Genomic DNA, 27952 nt, shown 5'->3' on the forward strand with positions numbered 1-27952 from the left:
TTCACATTTTGAAAGCCAAGAAGAAAGAAGCAAAAATCACTATGAGTTGGTAGATAGAAGGCACTACCTTCTTTCTTCTCTCTTAACAGCTTCTTCCTTACGTAAGCTGAAAATCAAAGGAACTGGAGCTTTGATTGGTCCAGAGCAAGTAGGTAGGGTTTTCAACAGAGGTGCCTATTTGACAATGAGCTCATCAGGAGAGGTCATATCTGGCAGGCTTTCTGTTGTGTCCTCAGCACCTAGTATACAGACTCGAATATAGCAGTTGTTCAGTAAATATTTGTGAGGCAGGGTGGGAAGGAAGGAAGAGAGGAAGGAAGGAAGGAAGGAAGGAAGGAAGGAAGGAAGGAAGGAAGGAAGGAAGGAAGGAAGGAAGGAAGGGAGGAGGGAAGGAAGGAAGGAAGGAAGGAAGGAAGGGAGGAGGGAAGGAAGGGAGGGAGGGAGGGAGGGAGGGAGGGAGGGAGTTGGTCTAGCAACACGCTGGGTTAGATTCTTAAGGTACCAGATATAAGTATGCCCAAGGAAGAGCTTTTGACTCCAAGGTGAAAGTTTTGAAAATTCATGGGAAGTTTTATTAAACAACAAAGATGCAAAGAATGAAATAATTTATTTCAGTAGAGATTAATAATCATTAACACCTAAGAGAAATAAAAAATGTACCTCATGTATTTATTCTATTAAACATTTGGTTTTGTAAGACAATTTATTTCATTTTTAGTGGTTATGATATTTTGACAAATACACATATGTACCTGCTGTAGAAAACATGTTATTCTCAGTCTTGGTTACCTGCACTTTCAGGAACTCTTTTCATCTGGACAATAAAGCCAAAAGGCAAGGCATCGCTGCTTACCTTACTCATTGACAAAATAGCCAGAAGGAAATTCTGAGACTTTTTAGGAGCTTGCAGTTGAAATATCGGATATCACTAGCAGACAGCACACAACTTGAAGACTATGAAGCAGGGAAAGCTAGAGAACTTCCACTAGGTATTATGAAGAGGGTGGGCCTGGAACTGGGATTGCTGGGGGCTGGAACTATTGGCTGGGTGTTCAAAGAAAACATGGCAATGAAAATAAAACTTGCAGTAGTTGGGAAGAATTGATAGGAAAAGTAACAACGCAGAGACAATGTCAAGAGCACCATCAAAGACGGGAGAGAGAAAGGCCACAGGATGTGCTTGGGACACCAGAAGAGGATCCAAGTGACTGGAGGACAGACTGTGAGCAGCTTTGATGGGCCAGGCGCAGGGCTCGAATGTTGGGGAGAGATGTTTTGGATTTATGTTTGATAGCAACGTGGGAGCTATTGGAAGTTCTTGAGCCCAGGATGACATGAAGAAAGTAGGTCAGGAAGATGAGCTCTGTGTTGGATAGATCAGGTGGTGCAAAGACCAGAGGCAGAAAGCACCAGTAGAAGGGTATTGCAGGGCTGAACCATACGAAGGAACCAGGAGCAGGCAGGTAGTTCTGGGAAACAGAAATTTCTCATGGTTCCCCATGCTGACATTTGTCTTTTAGGATAATGTTATCTACATATACACAAACATAAAAGTAGGAATAAATTGCTCACTTTATAGCTTGCATACAACTAAAGCAGCAAAAAAAAAAAAAAGGTTATAAATTAAATACAAATAAAATTACAAAACACCTACTGCAATTTAAATGGACCAAATTAATGAAGCATGATGGATGATTCCGTCTAGCCGAAAAAGAATTCTCTGCTCACACCTACTCTGACAAGGTCCTTTGGAGTTTGACTTGCCTATTCTCCCTTGAGCCTCAGATTCCTCTCCACAGATTTTCTATTTGCATTGTTGCAAAACTTTAGTTCCATGAGGTTCTGTGATGTCATTTGGCTTTCACTTGATGTGAACACATCACTTATTTATTAAGTCTGTCTCTATTTTTTTGTTTCACTTGCCATGATAGCTAAGTGGTATTGCTTGGGATCAACCTGCTTATAAACACAATAAAGACATTAAAATTCCATCAGGTTGTTATGCTGGTGACCCAAGTATTAAAAATATTTGCATGATCATAAAACTCAAATGAAACATTCCAACATTATTGTAGGATGCCCAAGAACTTGTGGATCTCTGAGATTCTACTGAGAAGCACTAGTTCTGTAGAAAGGTTGACTGTGCCCACAGCCTTTTTCTAAGGGAACTGCTTTTTCTAAGCCCCTGCCACGTAAGTGGTCATGTCCTGTGCCTTATCACCCATGGTCCTTCCTTGTCCCCACCCTTTGGCCACTGTGGGGTGGGTCAGGAAGGAAGGGTGCACTTGAGCCAAGGGTATGCAATCCACTGGCTGGTCGGTAGCCAGACATTTTTAGACTGCATAAAGAGGAGTTGGCTACATTTTCTCTCTCACTTCTCTCCCTGAAATACAGAGAAAAATCACCAGTTAACAACACACACAAATGCAGAAGAGTGATGCTGAGTGGGGGACTGGAGCACTCCGGGACCCACAAGCAAAGTGAAGTTATGGGAAAATGGACACCATAAGCATTTCTGAATTTCAATTGCATGTATCAATAAGCCCAGCACAAGTTAAAGAAAAAAAAAGAAGAAGAAGAAGGAAAATGTAACTGTTCCAAGATTGGAAAGCCGATTATTTCCCCTGGACCAAGTCTCTCCCCCTCTGGTGGTTCTCACGGGATGGTAAGAAGGGAATAGACACATCTCTCCACCAACCAAAAAAAGTTTTCTTGCATCTCATTAATTCTAACCAAGTCTATAGGCCCATCCCTAAAGGAATTGGTGGGACCTGAAGAGTCTGATGTTCTGATTCACATGCCCCATCCTGGGAATGATGGATGGTGCCATCAGATCCTGTCAAGCACGTGGACTGAGAACAGGGGAGGATGGTCCCTGGAGGGGAATGAGAAGGGTAAAGGGACATTTGGCAGCAACATTGCTTATCTACTACAGTCTTTTCTCTGGGCCCCAATTTCTTTGTAAAATGATGGTAATTATCCTGCTCTGCCCACCACTCAAGACTTCTATGAAAATAAAATGAGTCAGTGGGTGTAAACATCTCTAAACTACAGAATACATACAACATGAAGTAGTGTTGTTTAAAAGGCTTGTTATCATCCCTTGTTAAGTATATAAGCATAATCCAGCTGAATGAGCAGTCTCCACCCCATGACTACAGTTTCAAGTTTCCTGGGATCATTTCCTCTTGCAGGATTCAAGGGTATTCCCCTTATTTTATTTTGGGCACACATGTAGTTCACAAAATGCAAATATTTCTATTTAATGACAGCTGCCAGAGTTTTATGGAACCATCAGCTTTACTAGTAAGTCTTTTTCACTTCACAGTTTAGAAGGCATGTACAACTTGCAGTTTTTCTGGGAACTGGGAGAGAAAGGATGGCCATAGCTCCAAAGGGGAGGAGCACTCTGAGAAGGCATCCCCCCCACCATGTTAAAGACGGCCCTGACTTTGAAATGTTTGTGATGCAAACAACCAAAGAACACCACATTCTTTGTACATCCACTCTGGGAGAGTGCACAGTGTGAAACAAGGGTTGTTAGGGTAGACTGGTGTTTAGATAAGTAGCCCCTTAGGAGGGATGGTCAGTGGTGAGAGGGGCAGCAGATTCGGAGCCCAGAAAAATCTCTCATGTGGCAACAAAAATAGAGAAACAACAGGGACTACTTGCTGGGTTTCTTTGATGTGAAAATGGAGCCCAGATATGCCTGAAAGGAGCTGAAAATGAAGGCATAGATAGAAAGATTCTGATAGGACTTAGAGTTCTAAGTTGGAAAAATGTGGGTGAACTTCCTGGATTTATAGCAGTGTGTTGAATACAAATCCCATCCTCAATGCTAAGCATATTCAATATACACTTTGGGTTGTATTTTCTATATAATCTGTATCAGTGTAAGTGTTGTGGGATTTGTTATTAGATAATGTTTAGAGAAAGATGGCTTGGAAATATAGTTATCCCTATACAATCTGCAGGCCCCACTAGCACAGAGTGCCTTTGTGTGAATAACAAAATGGCACTTACCCCAAATGGATCAAGAATAAGAAGATGCTTTCTATGGGCTAATTCAGTGCTTTACCAAGGCCCATCTGGCTAGCCTTGGCACACCCCCTAGGCTGGGGCCCCCTGGTGCAGTCTCAGACTAGACACTTCCAGTATACTCTAGGCTATATTAATGCAGGGTGAAAACCTGGCAACCTACAAATTCTAGGTTGTCTGAATTGGGGAGAATAAGAGAAAAAAGAGTCATATTTGTAATTTTAGTGAGCATTTTGGGGGGTACCTCCTTTGAGCAGAGATTCTTAAAGAAGGGCCTTAATGAGGATTTATGAAAGAGACATTTTAAAATTTTGAGTGCATAATTCACAACCAGTCCTGACTTCATTAGTTACCTCACTGACCAGCCTCTTAGGCTCATTGGACACTTCTCCCTCCCTTTCTCATCGAGTTTAGTGGGTTCCTTGATATGTGGCCAGAAGCAGCTTTGCGAGAAACCCCTACTCCCCACTTAGGGCTTTGTTGCTCGGTTGTTTCTCCCTCCTCTGAATTCTTCTAGCACTTTGTCTTGCTCAAGCAATACTTATCACGATGTTCTGTATCCGAGTTATTTGTGAACATGTCTTACCTCCCAACACACAAGCCCCAAAAGGTGGAGACCTGTGACACCCAGAGGTCACTCTCTGGAGCCCTTGGATTGCATCCCATCTGTAGATAAGTTTTACTTCGCCCTCAGAGTAGTTAAAATTTTTTTGATTCATTTGCCAGCTTTTAAAATTCAGAAGGTGTTCCTTCCATCCCTGACTTTCCCCCTAAATATAATGACCACTGTGTAATAATTTTTTGGTTGGAACATCTGGAGTCCTGTCAGCACAGGCCCCACCTTCCTGCATTGCTACTTCTGACTGGAGCTGAGTAGCACTTGCCCCTTGCAAATGGGGATTGTGTTCTCCAGTTCACCACAGTCCCCACCACTCCCTGTTGTCTTACACTGGGCCGCTTCTTTCATTAATATTTCTCTCCTGGCCCCTGTTAGGCTTTTGAATTTGTAACCCTGTGAAGCACTTTTGATCTCTACACAGCACAGGACTTTTTTTTATAGGTGCTTCATAAATATCTGTCAAATGGCAAAATGGAAAGCTTACACTGCTCCAGGAGATAGGTGCTTAAGTGCACGTCTCCCTCTAAAACAAAAGAGTCTATTTGGCTTTGTATTGGGGTTTTCCCTAGTCAAGCATTATGAGCTAGTTCCTCATTTTCAGGAGCTTTATCCAAATGTCTATGCTTATTGGCTGCCAAGTAGCTAAGCAATCCTCCTCGAGCTGGAGGAAATGTTACTAAACATGGTGATTTCAGTGAGCAGGTCATCCTTACCCAGTTTCTCTCCAGGTTTTATGTGGCAGCCTGTTCTTCATTGGAGCTTTCAAAGTTGGCTTCATGTAACTCTCCACTGGAAAGCCCCTTGGGGGGAGAAGGTTCTGTCGGGGAATATCCCTTCTATGGCTGCCAGGATCATTTGCACATTTTTGTAGGAGATCTAAATGGAATGGTGCTTTTAGGCTGATTTCTGAAATGCAGTCTCAACTCCTCAGTTCCCTAAGTAAATCCGCTCAGTGTCCCCCATCCCCACATCCTTAAGTGTAGGACGTGAACTACCTGAGAAAATTTTAGAAGATTGTGTGAGACATTTTAAAATGTTATTGGTCTTGGGGTGCCTGGGTGGCTCAGTCGCTGAGCGTCTGCCTTCGGCTCAGGTCATGATCCCAGGGTCCTGGGATCGAGCTCTGCATGGGGCTCCCTGCTCAGCGGGAAGCCTGCTTCTCCCTCTTCAACTCCCCCTGCTTGTGTTCCCTCTCTCACTGTCTCTCTCTCTGTCAAATAAATAAATAAAATCTTTAAAAAAAATTAAATAAATAAAATAAAATGTTATTGGTCTTATTTTTTCGGTTACCTGCTAGTAATGGCAAATGAAACTGTTTTTCTATATATAGTAACAGCAATCATATTGTTTTCCTTAAAAATACTTAAAGTAAAAAAAATTAAGTGTATTGAAAGAAAAACATGGAAAGGGTAGTCCTGATGGAATGAGAATATGGCAGAAATGGCGAGGTGGCCATAGGTAGGACATTTGTTTGGGAAAGACTGAGTTTTCAGATAAAGTCTGAGGTCCTCTGCCAACTAGATGCTTCCCTTCTCTTTGGTTTCAGCTCCCACCGTTTTCCTTCTCCCTTTCCCAATGTACATCCTAATGCAACAGCAACTTTCTACTGGTTCTTAAATATACGAGGAGGTTTCCCCCACCTTTCACAAATGGTTTCACAGTGGCTACATCTTCTTCTGGGTGAGCATTCATTATTCCCTCTGCTAGGAGCACCCCCCCAACCCCCACTCCTGCCACACCCCCTTCTCTTCCCACCTTGACTGTATGGCTGGTGCCTCTCATCCTTCAGGGGCAGCCATAATGCCACCTTCTGGGAGAGGCCTCCTTGGACCACCCTTTATAACATAGGTCTTGCCTCCTATTTCCTATCACAGCATCCTACCTCTTTCTTCCCCAGTTCTTCCTACAAACTAATTTGCACAAAATCCATTTCCTCTCTTGATTATTAAATGTCTCTCTCATTGTATTGTGAGTGCCTCGAGGACAGAGCCCTTGTGTCCTTCTCCCTGCTGTACGTGCCATGGCTAACAGAGTGCTGAGCACACAGTAGATATTTGACGAACGAGTGACTCTTCTTCCTGCCTTTGTACCTTGGTGAATTCCTTCTCATCCTTCGAAGTCCATCCAACCCATGAGCTATTCCTCTAAGGACTTATCGCACCCTCCTCGACCAAGATGGCATCATTGTTGTCTCGGCCAGGTCCACAAAGCATCATCCACACACCAACATTAAGGTACCCAATACATTGTCTTGTAACTGGATTAAAGGTCTATTGAGCCCCAAAGACTGTGAGTTTTTTGAACACCCAACCTCTCTTGCCACCACCATGTAGCATTCCTCCTCTGTTTCTAACCACAGCGCTACTCACGCCCACAGAAGCCATCGCCTTCTAATGACGTTATTTGTCCAGAGCTGACTGGGCTGGGGACTGAGGTGAGATAGCAAAGACCATGAGAAAACAGTTATTGCTGTTTGTGGGATGTTCAAGCTAGGTATGCATGGCTTGTAGATGTACCCATAAAACTATCTTAAAAGATGTTATTTCTCCAGAGCACTGCTTGGTTCTAAGGTAAATCCTCCCACTGAAAAATCTCCAAAGTGAGGCTTCCATTTGCAGGAAAAAAGAAGGAGGAGGAGGAGAAGGAGGAAAAGCAGGATAAGAAGGTGAAGGAGGAGAAGAAGAGCTTCACCATCTAGTGGTAGAAATCTTAAACTGCAGATATATGCATTATTAATGTATTCTTTCTCTCACTCAGCAGCTACTTACTGACCACTTATTATGTGCCAATAAATGACCCAGACAAGTCTCTGTCCTCATTTAGTCATCCCCATATTGCTCATTTTCTATGGGTGGATCATGTTGTTTGGAGCTTTGGTGTCGACAGGTTTAGGTAAACACATCCATGGGAGGCCAGATTTCTTGGGACAAAGGTCAAACACTGGTTTCTCTGGGTCTCACACAAGCTGCTTTTTTGGCCTGATCAGTAGCTATAAAAAATATAAACAAGTTGGAGAGATTTAAATACACACACGCACATGGACTTCTGGCTTCTCTGGGAAAAATCATGAGATCTGGCAGTCGGGCCTGCATTCTTGCATCTCGGCAAGTGGCTGGAGCCGAGCAGCTTCTCCCACAGGTGGAAGCCACTCTGTCAGACCCACATCTCTGTCTTGTCCCCTCACGCGTTTGAGTGCGATCGCTGTTCGGATGGATCCACACCTTGGGTGGATTATGAATCTCTGCTTCTATTCCTAAGGAAGGACATCTCCAAATCTCTCCAATCCTTCCAAGAAGACCCTTCTTTTCGGGAGAAGCATTTATAGCCACACAAAAATCAAGGAGAGGATACGCTTCTTGACCACCCCTAGATTAAGGGTCATTTACTTCTTTGGGTTTCTGTCCTTCAGAAAATCTCTTCACTTAAATCCCCCAACTTGGTGATTTCCCCTTCCCTCCTTGTTTGGTGAAAGAGAAGGTTCTTATAAAGACGTTCACCGCTTCTCCCTCCTATTTATTGGACACTTCCTAAGTGCCATGACCTCTGCTTCCTGCCGGACATATAGCCGAAGCTGCGACACACAGAGTGGGCACTGTGGCCATTATAAAAGGTCCATGAGGTGGTGAGAGCGCATGGAAGGAGCGTGGGACCCACTGTGGAGTTGGGGGAGTCCTGGAGAAAGTAACGCTGAAGCTTAAGCTTCCGGATAAACAGGAGGTGGCCGAGGAGAGAGAAACGCACAAATGTGACTCAAGGACCTTGTTGCAGGTGGAGAGAGAAATTCGGCAGTGCCCCTGAGCTCTGCGGAGAGCGCAGACTTCGTTCTGTGGCTGATGAGGAGCGAGGAGAGCTTATGAGCAGGGGAACGCATGTCCATACCTACGTTTCCAGATGACTCCACCAAGAGATCCATGTGAAGAGGTTTAGCTGAGCACTAAGGCTGCTGGTTCCTTTGGACCCCTCCTAGCTCAGTTTTGCAGGGACCCGTGTCGCAGGACACGGGTCCAGGAGACACAGCCCGGTTTGAAGGCGTGAAACTGATGGCTGTGGTCCCCAGCCCCCGCACCCCCCATGGCCCGTCTTGTTTGGCCCTTTCCATGCGTGTTGTTCTGTCCACTTTCCCCAGAGTGCTCTGTTTTCTGCGTAGTTCCCTCGACGCTTTCCATGTAATTCTGGCATCTTCCTGGAGCGGCTGTGGGGTTGCGTTGCTTGGAGAGCTACAGCAGCGAGGTCGCGACCTCCCCACCCACCCCAGGGAGTCCTCGTATCAAAATCTCAGCTCAAAGCCTAGTTGGAAATGGTCGATACAAAGCAAAAAGTCAACAAACAGTTCCCTGGAGTCTTGGCACCGGAAGGTCTTTTTCTTTTTCCTTTTGCTCAATTCCCAGCTGCTCAGCAGCCTGAACTTCTGCCTACCCATCTACGCCCCGTGGCAGCTCCCAACTGTCCTGCTGAGGCAGGACCCCATCCAAGCCCCCACTCCTTCCAGAAGGCCCTCCCCTCTCCAACGGGGGGCCAGGGCCCTCCCCAGATGAACCGCTCGAGGCGCCTGGCACACCTAGGTTCCGGTCTGAGAGGCTCTGGTTGCTAGCTCTGTGGTCTCAGGAAACACATCCCATCGCCCTGGACCCCGGCTTCCTTTTCTGGGAAGTGGGAATGGTCATCTCTGTTCTGCCGACCTTACAGCGCTATTTTGAAGAGGAGAAGATGACGCTACAGATCCATTCAATCATTTACGAAACACATATTGATTCCTCAGCCACGTGCAAGGCCCCTGGGAGATGAAAAGCCCTTGTTAAAGTGTGACGTGTTACACAGGTACGACTCTGTTGGATGCAGAAAATTCAGAAAATTCATGAGCGACTAGGTCAGACTGGGCGTGTTTGTTCTGCTTCCCTCCCCTGTCTTGTCTCCAGGGAGGAGTGACCGCTAGCTACCTGAGTACTGCCCACTCATATATGTTCGAGGCAAAGCTTTGGTAAAAGACTTAATAAATGGAGAATATCAGCCTCTAGGTGTTTGGGAGCTTCCTGCACTGGAAGGCTGGCTGTGGGAGGTTGGTCAGTCACCTTTTTCCTATTGCTCCAGCATGGACAAGTAGGGTCCCAGACAAAGGACAAAAAGGAGCTCGTCCTGCATTCTGGTGGAGAGCTTCCAACAAACAGTTAGGGCCAGAGCGCTCTTCTCCCACTAATCCCCAGGGCTTCCTAAAAGCCACAACCTGCCTGCCCATCATGGGCTTCTCAGGTCCTCCTCCCTCCTTTCGTCCAGGCTCCATGATCAGAAGACTCAGAGAAGAGGAGGGGAGAAGAGAGAGAGTCATCACGGGCATCATCCTGGTGGGGAATGAGGTGCTCATGGGAAGACACGGAAGAGTGAGGATCCCGGTGGGAAACGGGTGGGACCCTCACCTGAGAATAATCTAGGGAAGGTTTATTTACAAACAGGAACCGCAAAGGATCACGTGGTCATGCAGGGTTAGTAGCAGAGAAGTTGTTACCCCTTCTAGGCCCAAAGAGGTGAGGGGAGGGAGCTGAAACCAGAACCCAGAAGGAGAGAGCTGTCTTACCAACTAGAAATTTCTTCAGTGGTTGGGCAAGATACTGGTGGGTTTTAATACAGAAGTGGCAGGAAACTTGGGGAGACAGGTGAAACCGTGAGAGCTGTTTAAAGGCAGACTTCACGAGGCTTGCAGCTGGAATGGACTCGGAAGGAAGAGAGAGAGGAAGGAAGGGCAACTTATAGGTTTCAGCCTTGGGCTTCTGGGCAAGAGGTGGTGTCATGAATCTTGGCTGGGAACACAGGAGAGGGGAGGGGAGTGTTGGAGGATCCATGTTCAGTTTGGGACCTGCCAGGTTGAGAGGACTGTAAAACATCTAGGTGGAGGTTATCTAGTATTCAGTTGAATATGGCATCTGAGGCCCAGAAAAGAGACCCCAGTTAGAAATACAGACTTAGATTGTATGCGAACAATATAATCACATATGTTAAAGGTCTCCCGGTCACATGTGCATGAAACCATGATGTCTGATGCTCACTGGGCAAAGCAACCAGTCCATGGCATTTTGAAAAATGCCCTTTGTCACCACCCTGGAATTATGGCCACTCCTAGAAAAGATAATGCCCGTTATGCTGGCCCATGCTAATTACTGTCCACAAAATAGCCATTTTGCAGTAGAGGAAACTGAGGTCCAGAGAGGTGAAGTGTAGTGGTTAGGATTATTATTCTTGCAAGTGACCAAAACCTCAGTTTAAACCATTTTAAATAAACAAAAGAATTTATTGACTCAGACCCAGGGGTGGTTTTTGGCTTCAGGTACAGTTTGAACCGGAGGCTCAGAAAATGTCATTGAGACAGAGTGTCTCTACTTTGCTATTTGTTCTGCTTTTCCTCATACATTTGTTGGTTTTGATCTCAGACTGGCCTGGCTGCATGATGGTGACATAGTTACCACGACTCCAAGCCTCACGTGCTTATGTCTTCAAATCTAGTGAACAGGTAATGAACATTTCTCACCCAGAAGCCCTATTAGAGGCCTGAAGTCTTCCTCTTGGCTCTAACTGGGCCTGTTCTTGGCCCTGATCCATCACTGTGGCCAGAGGTACGGGATGTGCCAATTAGAGTAGGACAGTATGAGCCTACTTGTGGAACTGGGAGAAGGGTCAATCCCACCAAAACATTAGGATTTCAGAATAGAAGAGAGGTGCATCCACTGTTGAAAATCAGGGTGCTGTCACCTGAGAAGAGATGCTGGGGAGGGGAAAAAAACCATAACCACAAGAAGAAGGGACCTGTTTGAGGTCACCCAGCTTGTTAGGATCAAAGCTGTTCACTGTGTCAGGTGTTCACCCTACCTTACTTTCTTCCAAACCTTATTGTCACCTGAGAGTTTTGTTTCCATCAATGATCCCAGAGATTTAAGGAGGTCAGAGGCCAGGAATGGTTTAATCAGAAAAATAGTCGGGATTAAAACATAAGAGAGGTCACAAGTCCTTCACGATCACCCTCTGGCCCAGTGTCACAAATTAGCCAATGTTGGACCACAGAGTACCAGGAGGAAAGCCACTGCCCCAGGTGGGCAGGCAGGAAAGAGCTAGCCCAGTCCACACGCCCCAGGCCTGGAAGAAATCAGACCCTAAGTGGCCAGGGAACTTTCAAGACCTGCGAAGTGCTGGTAAGGACCAGCCCAGTGGTCTCTAAAATTGGCCTCAGTTTATTATTCACTGTCAAGTTATTCCATGCGACTTGGTCACTCTTTCTCTCTGCCTTCTCTGTCACACAAAGTTTTGCTGGTTGGGGTTATTTTTAACTCAGTACGGGCCCTTGGGGATCATCACAATCCAACTCACTTGTTTTGCAGAAGAGAGAAACGAGACTGTTTGGAAGTGAGTTGATTAAGGCTACACGTTTCCTATCAGAGCTGATCTCCCACCTGGGATCCCACTACACTGGGGTTGCCCCCATCCACCTCTTCATGGCCCCAGTGAGGAGCCGAACTGTGCTCTGCCTTATTAAAGAGCCACACATTCCCCCCAAGACTGGTGGGGGCTGGTGGCTTTTGCTTGAGAAATTAGAAATAAGGTGGGTTCCCAAAGAACATTTGCAAGTCAGTCTTTGAGAACTCAAGAACAGTTCCCCTAGAAACGAGGTTTGGGGTTCTATAGGTTCTCAGTCTGACTCCTAAAGCCCAGTGGACATTAGCAGCATGAGATCATTAATTCCTGTGTCTACTCTTGAGGGGTGGACACTGAACTTCACTTTGGCGCTTTTTTATAGGAAGGCATCAGAGACCTTGGCAGGACGCTTACTCTGGGAATTTGCTTGCAGTCTGTCTGGGGCCCTTTCCACGTCTTTGCTCTTGAATGACGGCCTCACCTTTTTGCAAGGCTCGCTTCCAAGTCTTGGGTGTGTGTGGTGGTCCAGGAGCCCACAACCACAGGGCCCCGTGCTTAGTTTAATGCTCTGCTGTGGCCAGCTTGAAGTCCCTACTAATTTTATCTTCGATCTCACGTTTTGTAGGTCAAGTCAGATGGTCAAGAGAGCATGCATGTGAACAGGGGAGATACATGCACACAGATGACCACTGCTGTTCCTTTGGGCCTCATTCGCATATAGCATTCCCCATGCCCACTGCGGACAGAGCTCAGCTGCACCCAGAATGCGTGGAAGTTAGGTGAGACTCCAAATGAGTACAAGACAAGTGTATTGCTTCGGCCCAGAGAGGCTGTGCTTCTGTTCCAATCAGAACTTGCTTTGAACACGAAAAGGGCAATCGCATTCTCTGAAACATGAGTGACCGAGGATCCCCATCGTATACTTTCTTCTTGATGTTACTTCTACGTAGCGGCCAACACGTGGGCTGAAAGAAAGGGAAAGGTGGGGCAACCCCCAGTTCCTTTCCTTGCAGTCCTTCCTCACCCGTCAGTAAGGTGAAGGTAGAGTGTGGCTAGAATGTGTGTGTATCAAGAAATGAAATAAAAAGAGATGAGTTAGTTTTTTGCAGTATTTTCGCTGCTCTGGTAAGGAAATACATATACCCACGTGAGCTATGAAATACAAATGGTGTAATTTCAGTGATTCTGCATCGAGTTAAGTGCTCTCATGTTTGCCTTTAAGATGAACATTGCACAATATAAGGATGATGGTAAAATTCATGCTAATATCACATTTAAATTTTTCTTGGATCAGTATCAAACAGCAGATACAAGACACCATGGCAAGTTGAGAGAGAGGCCATGGAAGAAAGAGAAAGCTTTATATCTTAGTGTCTTTGGTGGCACCTTTTTTCCTGCGTTTTGAACAAGGGGCCCCACATTTTCATTTGGCCTGGGGCCCACAACTTGTGAAGTCATCCCTGCCTTTCTAGCCTCAGAAGTTAGCTTCTCAAATTCTGTTGCTTCAGCTGCATGGCTTGGACACACGTGCCATTTCGATCCCCCATGAGTGCCTCACCACTTTTCTTTCAAACATTAAGCTGTTGTTTTCATCTACTACTTTCTAGTTTATAAAGAGCTATATTCACTTTCTAAGGCTGTCATGACCAAATACCACAGCCTGGGTGGACAGAACAGTGGAAATGTATTTCCTCACAGGTCTGGAGGCTAGAAGACAAAGATCAAGGTGGGGGCAGTTTGGGTTTCTCCTGAGGCCTCTCTCCTTGGCTTGTGGATGGTCACCTTTTGCAAGAAGACCTCACGTGGTCTTTCCTGGGTGAGCGCATTCCTGGTGTGTCTGTGTGTCCAAATTTCCTCTTCTTCTAAGGACATCAGTCACATTGGATTAGATCACATCCTAATGGCCTCTTTTGACTTAACACTTCTTTAAAGGACCTAGTTCCAAATAGAGTCACATTCTGAGGTTAGAGCTTCAACACAGGAATTTTGGGAGCGGGGGACACAATTCAGCCCACAGCATGAGCTTCCACGCTTTTTCACCTTATATTCTATCCTGATTTTTTTTTTTAAGGTTTTATTTATTTATTTGACAGAATGAGAGAGAGAGCACAAGCAGGGGGAATGGGAGGAGGGGGAAGCAGGCTCGATGTGGGGCTCGATCCCAGGACCCTGAGATCATGACCTGAGCCGAAGGCAGACGCTTAACCGACTGAGCCCCCCAGGCGCCCCTTATATTTTATCCTCCATGAGGGAGCAGCCAGTATGAGTATTTTGCCAATCCATTCATTCATTAATTTAACAAATATTTCCTGGGTAGTCACTTGCCAGGCACTGGCTAGCTGCTACAGATATAACAGTCAAGAAGACAGGGAGGTACCTGCTCTCATGGAAATTAAGCTCTAGTAGGAAGCAGGCAAAAAACCAACCAAAACAAACAAATCATTACAGAAGGTGACAAGTACAAGTCAGACCATACACACAGTGCTGTGATAGAGCATGAAGTGGGTGAGGTTTTTTTTTTTTTTAATTTTTTTGTTATGTTAATCCCCATACATTACATCATTAGTTTTGGATGTAGTGTTCCATGATTCATTGTTTGTGCATAACACCCAGTGCTCCATGCAGAACGTGCCCTCTTTAATACCCATCACCAGGCTAACCCATCCTCCCACCCCCTCCCCTCTAGAACCCTCAGTTTGTTATTCAGAGTCCATCGTCTCTCATGGTTCGTCTAGTGGGTGAGGTTTTTGATAAGGTCGTCAGGGAGGGCCTCTCTGAAGAGGTGACAGCTAACTTGGCTTAAATATTGAGAAGGATTCCTTAGTGCAAAAGAGCTCAGCAGAGGAAACAGAAAGCCAAAGGCCCAGAGGTGGGAAAGAGCTCAATAGGTGCCGGGTACTGACAAGCTGCCAGGCACTGGAGCGCAGGGTGTGGTGCGATGCGTGGAATGAGGCAGCAGGGTGGGGTCGGGAGGGGCCTTGCCAGCCTTAGTTTAGGAGTTTTGGAGCGATTCTGCGTGAAAAGGGAAGTCCCCGAGGGGTTGCTGGCGGGATAGTGGGCGTGGCCTGTTCTGCAGTGAGTTGGATGGATCGGCAGGGGGCAGGAGCCGGAGGTGGAGAAACTGAGTCCCAGAGGTGTTCAACGAGGGCTCTGCACACGACCACTGAGTGGCAGGGCTGGGCGGGTTCCGACCGCCCCGGGGAGGGCGCGGCGCGTTCCCAGGAACGTGGAGGAGGGCGCCCTCTGCTGTTCCAAGTACTCTTCAACCCGGCTTTGAAGGCAGGTCCCCTAGGAAGTGAAGAAAGGAACTTCCCACCCCTTGATTATGGAATGCACAGAAATTCTCCAAACACATTTGCAAAATAGACACATCCACATCTGGCGGTGATGCGGAGGGAATGAAGAAGTTTCCAATCTTCAGTCTTCTCGGGGAAGCTCGGTTGGAGATGGAATGAACTAGCTCTTGTATTTTTAAGTGTAATTAATCATTTTATTGTTTTTTCTTTAAATATACATGCTCATTACAAAAAAAATCAGGAACAACACAAACATAAAAAAGCAACAAATTATTCCAGATCTTACAACTCAGAAGTAGCAAGAACAAGCATTAACATTCAATGAACTCTATTTTAGACATGGGCATGTATATACATATATAGGTTGGATAAAAATGTCCTCAATAAAGATCCCATTACAGAGACACACTCATTTATTAATCAACATATTACATGTGTGTGTGTGCGCGTGTATATAATTTAAATATATGGATATAATCTCAGTGTTATATAACAGGTCAGCAACTATTTTCCATAAAGGGCCAGATAGTAAATATTTTAGCACATATGAGCCAAGAGATCTTGGTCCCAACTATTCTGCTTTGCCACTGTAGCAAGAAAGCAGCCAGAGGTGACAGGTAAATGAACTGAGTGTGGCTGTGTTCCAATAAATCTTTATTTACAAAAGCAGGGGGTGGGCTGGAGTTGGCCCGAGGTTGTATTTTGCTGAACCCACACTACAAAAGATAAGAGAATTACGCCCCTGTACTGACTCTTCCTTCTACCACACTTCTCCGGATTTTATTTTATTTTCGGTTTGTTAAGGCTTATGATAAAGTATATTCTTTTATTCTGCCTTCATGCCCACACATGATTAGCCTAAGCTGTAAAATTATATAAACTTGGTGTTTACCTTAGTCAGTTTGGGCTGCTATATATAATAAAAACACCATGAACTGGGTTATAAACAACAAATATTTATTTCTCACAGTTCTGGAGGCTGGGAAGTCCAAAATGATGGCCTTGGAAGATTTGGTGTCTAGTGAGGGCCCACTTCCTAGAGAGCGGTCCTTACATGGCAGAAGGGGCCTCTTTTATAAGGGACTAATCACCTCCCAAAGGCCCCACCTCCTCATAACATCACATTGGGGTTTAGGATTTCAACACAGGGATTTGGGCAGCCACACATTCAGACCATAGCCGTGTTTCACACTGGTTCTTTTTTTCATAGTTTTTGCATTCATGAGACGTTTATTATTATTCAGCTGGCATTGTTCATCAAATAGTTTAGTTTCTTTTTATTTTAAAATGAGATAAGGAATACTGTATTTATTATATTTCCTGAACTCTTTCACATCAGAAAGTATCCATCTTCTATTTCTGCACCTTATAACACCCTGACTTGGAATAATGTCCTTGGGTCACACTGTTTTCTTCAAAGCGTGCAGTCACTACACCATTGTCTCTGGGTATTGGGACTGCCTTGGAGAAGTCTAGGAAGCCACCTGACTTCTCCTCACGTGGTTGACTTGCTTTTGCCCCCATGAATGTCTGAAGGATTTCTTTTTTCTTTATCCTTAGAATTTAGGTGTTGGTTTTTTGTTTTTTTTTTAAGATTTATTTATTTATTTGAGAGAGAGCGCGTAGGGGGAAGGGCAGAGGGAGAGCGAATCTCAAGCAGGCTGAGCATGGAGTCCGACATGGGGCTCGATCTCATGACCCTCAGATCATGACCGGAGCCGAAATCAAGAGTCTGATGCCCAACCAACTGAGCCACCCAGGTGCCCCTATCCTTAGCATTCAATAATTCAACCAAGAAATAACTCAATTTTGATCATTTTGTATCAATTTTTCTTGACCTAAGTGTGCCCCTTTTATCTGTGAATACAGTTCTTCCTTCCAGGAAATTCTTCCTGGGTTGTAGCTTTGAATTCTGTTTTGTTTTTCTTGATATTCTAAGGATACCAATTGTCCTCAGGTTGGACAATTTCTCTCTCTCTCTCTCTTTTTTAAAGATTTTATTTATTTATTTGACAGAGAGAGACACAGTGAGAGAGGGAACACAAGTAAGGGGAGTGGGAGAGGGAGAAGCAGGCTTCCCGCCGAGCAGGGAGCCCGATGTGGGGTTCCATCCCAGGACCCTGGGATCATGACCTGAGCCAAAGGCAGATGCTTAACGACTGAACCACCCAGGAACCCCTCTCTGTGTATCTTTTATCTTTATTTTAATCATGTTGCCTTTTCCTTCTGCACTTTCTACAATGACCCCAGACATCTTACGGTGCCATTTTTCAGCCCTGTTTTTCTCTTCTTCACCATTTATAATTTATTAGATCTTTAACAACATTGTTTTGTTTCTCAGTTTTTTTTTTTTTCTTAGCTCTACAATCTCTTTTTTCATCTTAGTCAACTGTTTTACAATTTTTCTTTAAGGGCTTGTTTTATTGAATTCATATTCATAATGAATTCTTCTCTATAATGAATCATTCAAAGGAAATCAGCATTTCTCCTTTGGGTTTTATTTTCTTCCTGAGAATTGTTTGTTGTTTTGTCTCTTTCTTGCCTAATAGATTACTTGCTTTTGTTGTAGCAGATCTGTGTAATTTCTGTACTAATTCTTCTCATATTGCTCACCCGTAACAAGGAGGAGCTTGTTCATAGCTCCTCTGAGATGGGGCAGATGAATTCTCCCACCACCCTTCCCACTTTACCTGGGACTGTTTTGTCTTCCCTCCTTCACCATATGGTCTGAGAGCTGAGTGCTCTCTTTCATATTTCAAATGTAGAATATCATTTTGAGTTCCCAGTATTTTGTTGACTAACTGCTTTGGGGCGAGGCGGGTGGCTTTAGGAGTTGTACTCACTCACAGTAGAATCTCTTTCTTTTTATGGCTGCCAAACCTAAAAGAGTATGGTTCAGGTAGTATTTCTTTCCTCTCTGGTTGCTGCTGATGAATTATTTTTAAAAATTATTATTTCATCAGATGTGGGAAGAAGTTTCTGTGATCTTGTTTTACTCTGCTTTCCTTAGGTGGGAACTGGGTGTTAAAGCAAGAGTCGGGTACTTTCTTAGAAGGACTGAGTTATGAAAAGAGACAGACCAGATGAATTTTAAAGTCCCTTTAAGTTTGACATTTTACGGCATGGCTAATTTGGCAGCAGAGGTGACCCAACCACTGGAAATTATCTCAAAGTTCAAAAAGTTTAATAATAAGAGGCATTGTGATTTTCACACCATTAGAGGGCAGGCCTGGCCACAATTTGAAGAAGTCCCTTAATCCAGTATAGTTAACTATTATCAAATGGATTATACAAGAGTTCATTTAAATTTTTGCAAAAAAAAAAAGTGTGTAAAGGAAAAATTGTGAAGGGAATGGAGCTAGAACTATCTGGCAGGCAGGAGCTCCTCATTTGCAAGATGGAATCTATTTTTTGTTTCTCTTGCCATCTGTAGGCATCCCCAGTTATGAGCTCACTTCTGTCAAGCCCCCCCGGGTCATCTATGTTTACAAATTATTAAGGCACACCCCACTTCTCAGTTGACTGTGCTGTTTTCCAGCTCGTGTACAGAAAGGTGAAATGACTTGTCCAGAGTTACAGCCACCCAGCATGTAAACGGTGAAGACCTGAAATGGAGCCCACCACGGTCAAATCATGGGCGGCCGGCAGGCCTCTTGAGCAGAGCAAGATCCTGTTACTGAGACTTTGTCTTCAGAATTGCAACCACAAGAGAACCAATGCCGGCAAGTAATAAATCAGAGTCCTCTCCTCAGTACTCGCTGTTGGTAGCTCTCTGGTGTTCTGAATCATCATTTGGGACCGAGTCTTCTGTGGCCCAAGGACAAGCCTCTTGACAATAAAGATGATAGAAACCTGCCTTTGCTGACAGCAGTGTTCACATTCATTTCTTAGAATGGGTCTCACTGCAGAGAGTACCCCTTGCCGGCACAAACTTTCAGCCTCTGGCTCACCAAATTCCTCTTTATATCATTTATAATACTTTACCAGAGAATTTGAATCCTGTGTTTCCTTCTTGAGTTACATTCTTAGCCTCAGCTCTTTGATGAAATGTTTGATCATACATGTAAGATCAATGCCCACTCATTATACTCAGGGAAGCTCTGAGTCCATGAAATCACCCAGGCCCTGCAAAGATTTCAGATTGGGTTATAAAATGCTCTGTCAGTAACGCAGACTGAAAGTATCTTTAATAGGACTGTGTCCTAACAGAGACATTTTTTTCATGTAGATTTAGTTTGGACTATCCCAGCAAGTCACCATTTTTCTTTGGGAAATATGTTGGTTTCAATATTGCTGTTAGATTATCACAACAGGCCATGGGCAGGTCTCATATTTCCTCCAGGATGAGGTGTAAACATGAGTGGTAGCTAATGTGGATTAAAGTGTTCAGTGCCCTCCACATATCACTTATGACTAGATAAACATACGTGGAGAAGTGTGCTTTTTATCATTGGAGTTGCCGGGTTTGGACCCCAGCATGGTGGGCGGGGTACAGTCTCATTGTGATGGATCCCAGTGGAGAAATGAGTTGAGCCTTGGATTAGGTGAAGGAATGGCTTCACTTCCTCCTTTCCCTGGGGCTGAAGGGGTAAAAGATTGGACTCAAGGTGTACAAGAGAAAATCACATAAAGCTCTCTTGGGAGAGGTGAGCCAGTCCTTGAACTATAGTGTGTAGGAGGGAAAGGAAAACAGCCTTACACTTACCGATCCTAGGAGTTGTGCTATCTATTTTCTAGGTTAAAATGTTCTTTATCCCTGAATTACTTCCAAGATTTCAATAGTGTCTTATCATAGCTGGCATGCACTGGACTACAGAGAATCAGAACAGGGCTGTGTCCTCCTGAATGGGCTCTTCTGAGACAGGGGCCACGTCCCTGGGGTTGTGTCTTTTGAGAAACTGCAAACGGTCGGGAGCCTGCAAAACAGTTATGCAATGGTGAGAGGTGACCAGCAGAGGGAGGACCTGAGCAGTGGTCCAGAGTGAGGGATGCTGAAAGCTGGGCAAGGTAGATTTGTTACAATGTGGAAATCTTCCCTGAAGATTCTCAGGTGTAATAAGGAAGAGTCTCCCAATAAAAGCTAGACATTTTATAATAAATAAATAAAATATCGGCTAGGGGCTCAGGCAAAATTACTCAGATATTAAGCAGAAGGGTCTCCCTTGAACACTAAAGAACCTTGAAAAATTAAGGGTGCATATTGTGAGGGCCCTCCTGTTTGGTTGCTCATTGCTTTACATCTCCTAAAATAAACTCAAGTGAAGAACGGTGAGATCTCCTTTATAAAGAAGTTCAATGAACAAAATGTATTTTATCTGATGATCAATTCTGGCTAGAGCATACCTAAAGGGAAAACAGAGGGGAGTTCAGTGCTAAGCAAACATACAGTGCAGTCCTAGAGGGGAAACATAAAATGTTTTTGGAATGGAACCATGTAGGTAGTGCAAGGAGCAGCCTATTTAATTTATGGTGTCTAAAAGGTGATGGGAAAATCTTGTCTTAAATAGCTGTAAACTGGGGCGCCTGGGTGGCTCAGTCGGTTAAGCGACTGCCTTCGGCTCAGGTCATTATCCTGGAGTCCCGGGATCGAGTCCCACATCGGGCTCCCTGCTCGGCGGGGAGCCTGCTTCTCCCTCTGATCCTCCCCCCTCTCATGAGCTCTCTCTCTCTCTCTCATTCTGTCTCAAATAAATAAATAAAATCTTTAAAAAAAATAGCTGTAAACTTAGTATTACAGAGTTACAGATCTAGGGAATACAATACAAATCTCAATATGGATGTGGCTGGGTATAACAATGTAAATATGTTTATGTGAAAACACTCCATATAAGGAAGATTGGAAAGATTGATGAGTAAATAAATAAGTGTTGTTGGGAATAATTGAAGAACCGTTTGGGAAAAATTTGTCTTAGAATCATACCTTATACCATGATATACTGGAAAATATTTTTAAGTCACCCAGGATCTATTCTCCTTCCTATGATAATCAATTTGAATTTTGTTTGGGGGAATAACCTCTCCTCCTCTGTGTGCACTGTGGGTGGGACTATAAATCAAGGTTCTTTGCCCTTTTCTGGTTAAGGGGTGGTAGTTACCTAAGTCACAACAATTGGGAGTTTGTCTAAAGGGACTGTGAATGGAACATCAGGAAGAGGGACTGTTCCCTGATTGCCTACTCTGCCTTCTTTGTGCGAGGCAGTGACCCCCGCCCCCACTGAGCTTATGTTCAGGCGGGTGAGGAAGGAAGGGGGAGAAGGACAGTGAGTCCTTCTTCATTTTGCTGCTCTATTCCTTTAATGTGTGATGAGGTGGTTCCTCCTACCAAGATCCCCAGAGCTGCCTGGTTATTCCCTCTGCAAGCGAATTCATCAGGTTTCACTTTAATTCTGTAAACTCTTTCCAATCTTTCCAACACATTCCCTTTGAGCTTAAATTATCCCCAATCTATTGCCTGCATACAGAAATGTATATAAATCCCATATGGCTTAAAGAAGTGATTTTCAAGCTTCAGGGACAGAAGAATCATCTAGAAGGTGGTTAAAAACACATATTTCCATGACTTTTCTAGAATAATTTTGATTAGTTAGGTCTGTCATGGGTATTGGGACTGGGCATTAAAACAAGAAAATACTCAAAGCAGGTACCCTGGTGCAGAGGATTCTCAAACCACTCTTTAAGAACCATCAGATTCAAGAGCCAATTAATTTTTTAAATTTAAATTCAATTAGCCAACATACAGTACATCATTAGTTTCAGATGTAGTGTTCAATAATTTATCAGTTGCATAGAACACCTGGTGCTCATCACATCACATGCCCTCCTTAATGCCTGTCACTCAGTTATCCCATCCCCCCACCCACCTCCCAGCAACCCTCAATTTGTTTCCTATAGTTAAGAGTCTCTCATGTTTTTCTCCCTCTCTGATGACTTCCCATTTAGTTTTCCCTACCTTCCCCTATGATCCTCTGCTCTGTTTCTTATATTCCACATATGAGTGAAACCATATCATATTTGTCTTTCTCTGATTGGCTTATTTTGCTCAGCATAATACCTTCAGTTCCATTCACGTAGATGTAAATGGTAAGTATTCATACTTCCTGATGGCTGAGTAATATTCCATTATATTTATGTGTGTGTGTATGTATATATATATATACATATATATATATAACATCTTCTTTATCCATTCATCTGTTGAGAGCCAGTTAATATTTTTAAACATAGGAACACAAGCAGAAAATAAGAGATTTATGAGATCCATAGAGAGATGGCAACTTTCTTTCTACTGTTTTGAAGAAATAGAAGCAAATGCAAAGAAAAAAAAAAAACACTGATAGAATCTTATATACAAACATTAAAATATCTGTAAATTAAAATTTTAAATTAAAGGCTAAAAAGCAAGGCAGAAAAATGTTTTTATCAAATGTGACAGACAACAGTCGGATATCTATAATAAACTATGAAAAGCTTTCAAATTTAGCATGAATGGATAAAAGGGATGTTTTTACATGAAGGAAAACATGAAGAGTAAAGAAATACATAAGAGAACGTTGTCTTCTAAAATAGCCAAGAAAATGAAAACCAAAGCAACATGAAGGTATCCTTGTATGTTTGCTAAATTAATGGCAACCGAGGATTCAAAGACTTGGCAAGGGTGCCCTGGCGAGGTTGGGCACCAATGTCATCCTCATGCCTTGCCGGTGGCAGTTCAATTGGGATTGAGGAAATTTTTGAAAATTTATATTCCCCACAATAACCAAAGGGTTTTCTCTATTCTTGAGGTTTATGAAATCTAGAACACAAGATTTCTACTTCAAGGATTTTTTACTATTCAGGAATAAATCCCAGCTCCTCCCAGACTCCAGGAGCCCCTTCAGTCAGTCCCTCAGACACAAGGCCAGTTGTCCTTTATACATGGAAGGGCCCAAGTTGCAACACTTCTGTGAGTTTAGCAAATAACGACAATAACAGGGCATGTTTTTAAATGTTGGGCAGGATACACTTAGACTCAAAAATTCTTGTTTGTCAGTTTGTCAAACTGTTTGTCTAATCCAAACTTAACTGGGAATCTTATATTTTATCTGGAAACCTTCCCTAACCACACATATTCTGACTTTTCCCTCTAAGAGGGAAGCTTACAAAAGAACACTCATTGAAGGGTCCATGGAAACATCCAGCTCCAGGCAATAGTGGTACCTTGGATCCTTGATTTCTTAGAACTATAGGACAAAGGTGCAACATTTTTTAAACCTTTAAACTGGCTAACTCAAACAGAGACCTTGAATTCAGAATCTGGAGTCTCTTTGAGCTGAATCCCTTGGCCCTCGACCCTCAGGCTGGATCCAACAAACCCAGAAGTAGGTGGGTTCTTGACCAGCCAGCCAAAAATCAGCTCAGAGGAAGAATCAGTCAACTCCTCTAAACTTCGGTTTCCTTGTGCATGGATAATTCTACTTTCCCTGGGTGCAAATAAGAATATATATTTTCATTTATTTTTTTGTCTGCAAAAACTAAGAAACCAGGCAGATAAACAAGGAACAAATCAAAGTGGTTACCTATAAGGGGTGAGAGTGAGAATGGGGGTAGATGGGGACAAAGATAGTAGGAGTACTTTTCAGTATATAGGTTTTTGTATCATTTTAAGAACCATGTGAGTCAATTATGTGTGCAAACAACAGACCTCACATTTCTGTTGTAAGAGTAAATTGAGGTCATGCAGGTACAGCACCCAGGATACTCAGGGGTACTTGTAAAATGGTGCTAGTATTATTTCCACTGCAGCACCTTGAACCTTCTGTAGGGACCTGTCCTTGTCTAGCAACTGATGTCCTATACACTAAGAAAGAACAAAAGTCATCAGTTGTATTCTCAGGGAGCTTGTCTAATATTTATCCACCTTGAAGCCTATGGTGACTCTTGATTCCTTGGTTTCTGCTTTCTTTCCTTCCTGCCTTCCTCCAGCCACATCGAGTCCAATTTTGGGCTTCATGATTTCATTCTGGCTCACTACTGCCCACTCCTTTTTTCCTTCTACTCATTAAATGCTACCTCTTCTTGTGCAGTGGACCGGTAACTTATTATGTCTTGGATCAAGCAACTCTAAGAATAGCAGGTGTCAAGAACTGTGCCAAGGAAAGGAGTTGACTCTAAGTGGATGGGGTCATGTGGGAAAGCAATGAGGTGAGGAGATTTAAGACATTTGGTTAATACCAGTAATTTAGAGATTCATGTGCCATTACTGGCTTCCAGAAACCTCCCAGGCTGACTTCATCATGTTTCTGGGAATATCTCTCTGGGTCAGGATTTATTTGTGATGAGATGCACTTTCCAGAAATGAAGAGAGAAAAGAAAGGAAGAACAATAGAAAAACTTATACTCCAGATTCATGAGAGATGGCTGGGAAAGGAAAGAGATGACTAGAGGAAAGGACCAAGGGGCTTTAGGGCAGTAGGTGAGGAAATCACCTCACCTCAGCATTCAACATGGGGATGTATATCTTCACCATGCCCTTGCCATTTGCTTAATGGATGACCCAAAGCAAGGCCTTTCTGGACCTGGGAAACGAGAAGGTTCTGCGTGTCCTTGGCCTGCTGTCCACTTCTGAGGAACCAACTCTTCCCTAGCCTAGGATACTCATCCTTGTTGACCATTTTTGCTGTGTGTTTCTTGTCTTCCTTGTCCCAGTTCATATTGTTTATGGTATTTTCAACTGTGAGATTCTATTACCCCTTGTTGAACTCCAGCAGTGTATTAAATTTTCAAAAATAAGTCTCTGTGTCGTAGAAAAGTAGCATATGTCAAAGATATACCAGGAATGGTCTCGAGCCAGAACTTCTTTTAAAATTTAATAATATAAAAGTATCTGGAGACATGGATTTACTTTTTCATTCACTCTATTTTTCTCTTTTTTTCATTTTATTTTACTTAAATTTAATTAATTAACATATAGTGTATCATTAGTTTCAGAGGTAGAGTTCAGTGATTCATCAGTTGCATATAATACCCAATGCTCATTACATCACGTACCCTCCTTAATGCCCATCACCCAATTACCCCATCCTCCCACCCACCTCTCCTCCAGCAACCTTCAGTTTGTCTCCTATAGTTAAGAGTCTCTTATGGTTTGTCTCCCTCTCTGATTATTTTTCTCTTAAAAATATTTTTGGTAAGTATGTGCTAGCACCTAGCACAATCTTAGTGCCTCTCTCTGTTGTATTTTTAAATTTTTCTGGAAAAAAAAAGTACAGGTCGAATCACTGCATTTTACACCTGAAACTAAGACATTATATGTCAACTATATTTCAATTTTTAAAAAATAGTATATAATTAAACCTTCTTAGCTTTTTAAAAAATAATTTACATTCAAAGACATATACCTCAATAAGCGCCTTAATTAAATATTGAAAAAAAGAAAAAAAAAACGCAGCAAGCTCTGCTATCATAATGGAAAGCCTTAGGATGTGGCATTTGTGGAAATAATGTTGAAAACTAGGGTACTGGTGTATTATGTTTCAACAAAAAGTGTTGCTTGCTAATTCCATTCTCCAAGGAACATTTCAGGAACTTTCACTGAATTCATCCATTAAATTAGGACCTGGACTTGAAACCATTAAAAGTTTTGTTTTTTGGGTGAGGAACGTAACACTCAGAATACAAATATCATCTTGTACCCTACAATCACTATATCCTTGGTTCATGTATGAATGCATTTTTCGATTGTTCAAGACTTCCACTGTTAGGTATGGAATTACTGGTGAAAATAAAAACTGGGTTATTTGGGCAGGTAGCTATTATCTCTACTTAGGAATATGTTTGAAAATTATTAGCATAAAAAGTTAAAATGTGTGTTGTGCAACTCTATGAGAGATTCAGTTGAATGTTGCTCTCCTCTGCTCTCCATGAGGGGAGGAGAGAAGCTAGGAATAAGACAATTATACTAATTTATGCAATTTGCATTATCTACTAATGCAACATACTTTTCAAGAACTCATGAAGATACAGAAATGAACAAAATGAAGTCCCTGTCTTCGTAGAGTTTACATTCTTACTTAACAGGATCTTACTTATTAGAACTCTAGAATTAAGAAATTTGGGGGAAGAGAATTGGTGGTTGAGAAGGATTTTGACTTATGGTATGGAAGGAAGAGTGTGAACAAAGAGGCACAGTGATGCAGATATGCAAGATGTGCCCAGAACCTGGGGCTATACCAATGGAGATTTATCCATTATAGGTGGAAGTATGGTCAGATTATGGAGGAGGCACACTTCTAATTTTCCTTTCCATAATGCTCAAGCAAATATTTTAAATAAGTCACTGAGCATAAGCAACACTTAACACATAAGTTTTAAGAAACTAAAGGGTAACATTTTGGGGAACATTGGCCAAAACGTTTGATTGCATTAGGAATTTTACAGGTAGAGAAGGAAGTAGAAATATTAGTAAAGAGAAAGAAGCCAGTTGGCGGTCTCCCATTCAATAGGATTAACTCACCCTGGGTTGAAATTACCTTGACAAACACAATGGTTTTTATTAAATCCGCCCCCCCCCCCAAAAAACTGGCGGCATAGGGCACAATTTTTACCTCGCCTTGTTCAATGAGAATTCTAACAGGAAAAGTAACATGTCATTGACATGGGGCGTTGCTTCTTGATGAAAGAGAAAATGCAAACAGAAGGTAGCTGGGTCAATATAGGATTAAATGAAAGGAAGCTGGTATTTTTAAGCACCAAGGTGGAACATTTGGATGAATTGTCTTCTCTCTGGGTAAAATTCTGCCTCGCTCTCTGATGAGGGTGATTAAAATTACACCCCTTTCCAGTGGGCAGTACTAGGGTCACAGTTTCTCATTTTCTAGACCCATTTTCTTGGATATCACAGAGCTACTTGTCATGTTGCTTGAGTTACATTTTAATCTCCTCCACCATGTATGAGAGACATCTAGTCTAATCAGCAATTCGTTCTTAGAGCCCATTACTCCTGCAGATGCCAACCTGATCTGCTTCCAGTGGCTTCTCTTGGCTTTAGTTTTGGAGGGCTATTCATTAAAAAAAGAACATTTCATTGTTTGTTTTCTTAGTGTGTAAAAGTCATACATGTTTGATGCAGAAATTTTGAATAGAAACATAAACAAAAAGAAAAGAATAAATCTTCTATAATTCCATAATATAAAAGGAAACATATTTCATACATCATTTGATAATTTGCTTTTGCTACAAAAAAATCTTTCTATGTAATTAAATATTCAGGCATGCGATTCTTTTCCAATAGCTACACAGTGTTTTAGTGACTGTATATTCCCTGGTTTACTTAATGTATCCCGTGTTGTTGGATATTTAGGTTCAATATTTAGGATTTTTAGTTTAAAAATTTTGCTTCACTGAACATCCTGTAGTTTATTTATTTATTTATTTTTAACTTTTGCACTCAATCTTGATTATTTCTGAGAGATAAGTTCCTACATGTGAAATTGCTGGGTCGATCTATGAGACACAGTCAAACTGATCTAGTGGAAGTTTGTGCAGTGTATTTTCTGAACCACATTGCTTGAGGATACCTGTTTTCCTAGATGAAGTCTGTCTTTTTCTGGGCCTTATCTTCAAATTG

The sequence above is a fragment of the Mirounga angustirostris genome, unplaced genomic scaffold, assembly GCF_029215605.1.
Source record: "Mirounga angustirostris isolate CCGP_5_RB_7025 unplaced genomic scaffold, mMirAng1.0.hap1 SCAF_7, whole genome shotgun sequence".
Taxonomy (NCBI): Eukaryota; Metazoa; Chordata; class Mammalia; order Carnivora; family Phocidae; genus Mirounga; species Mirounga angustirostris.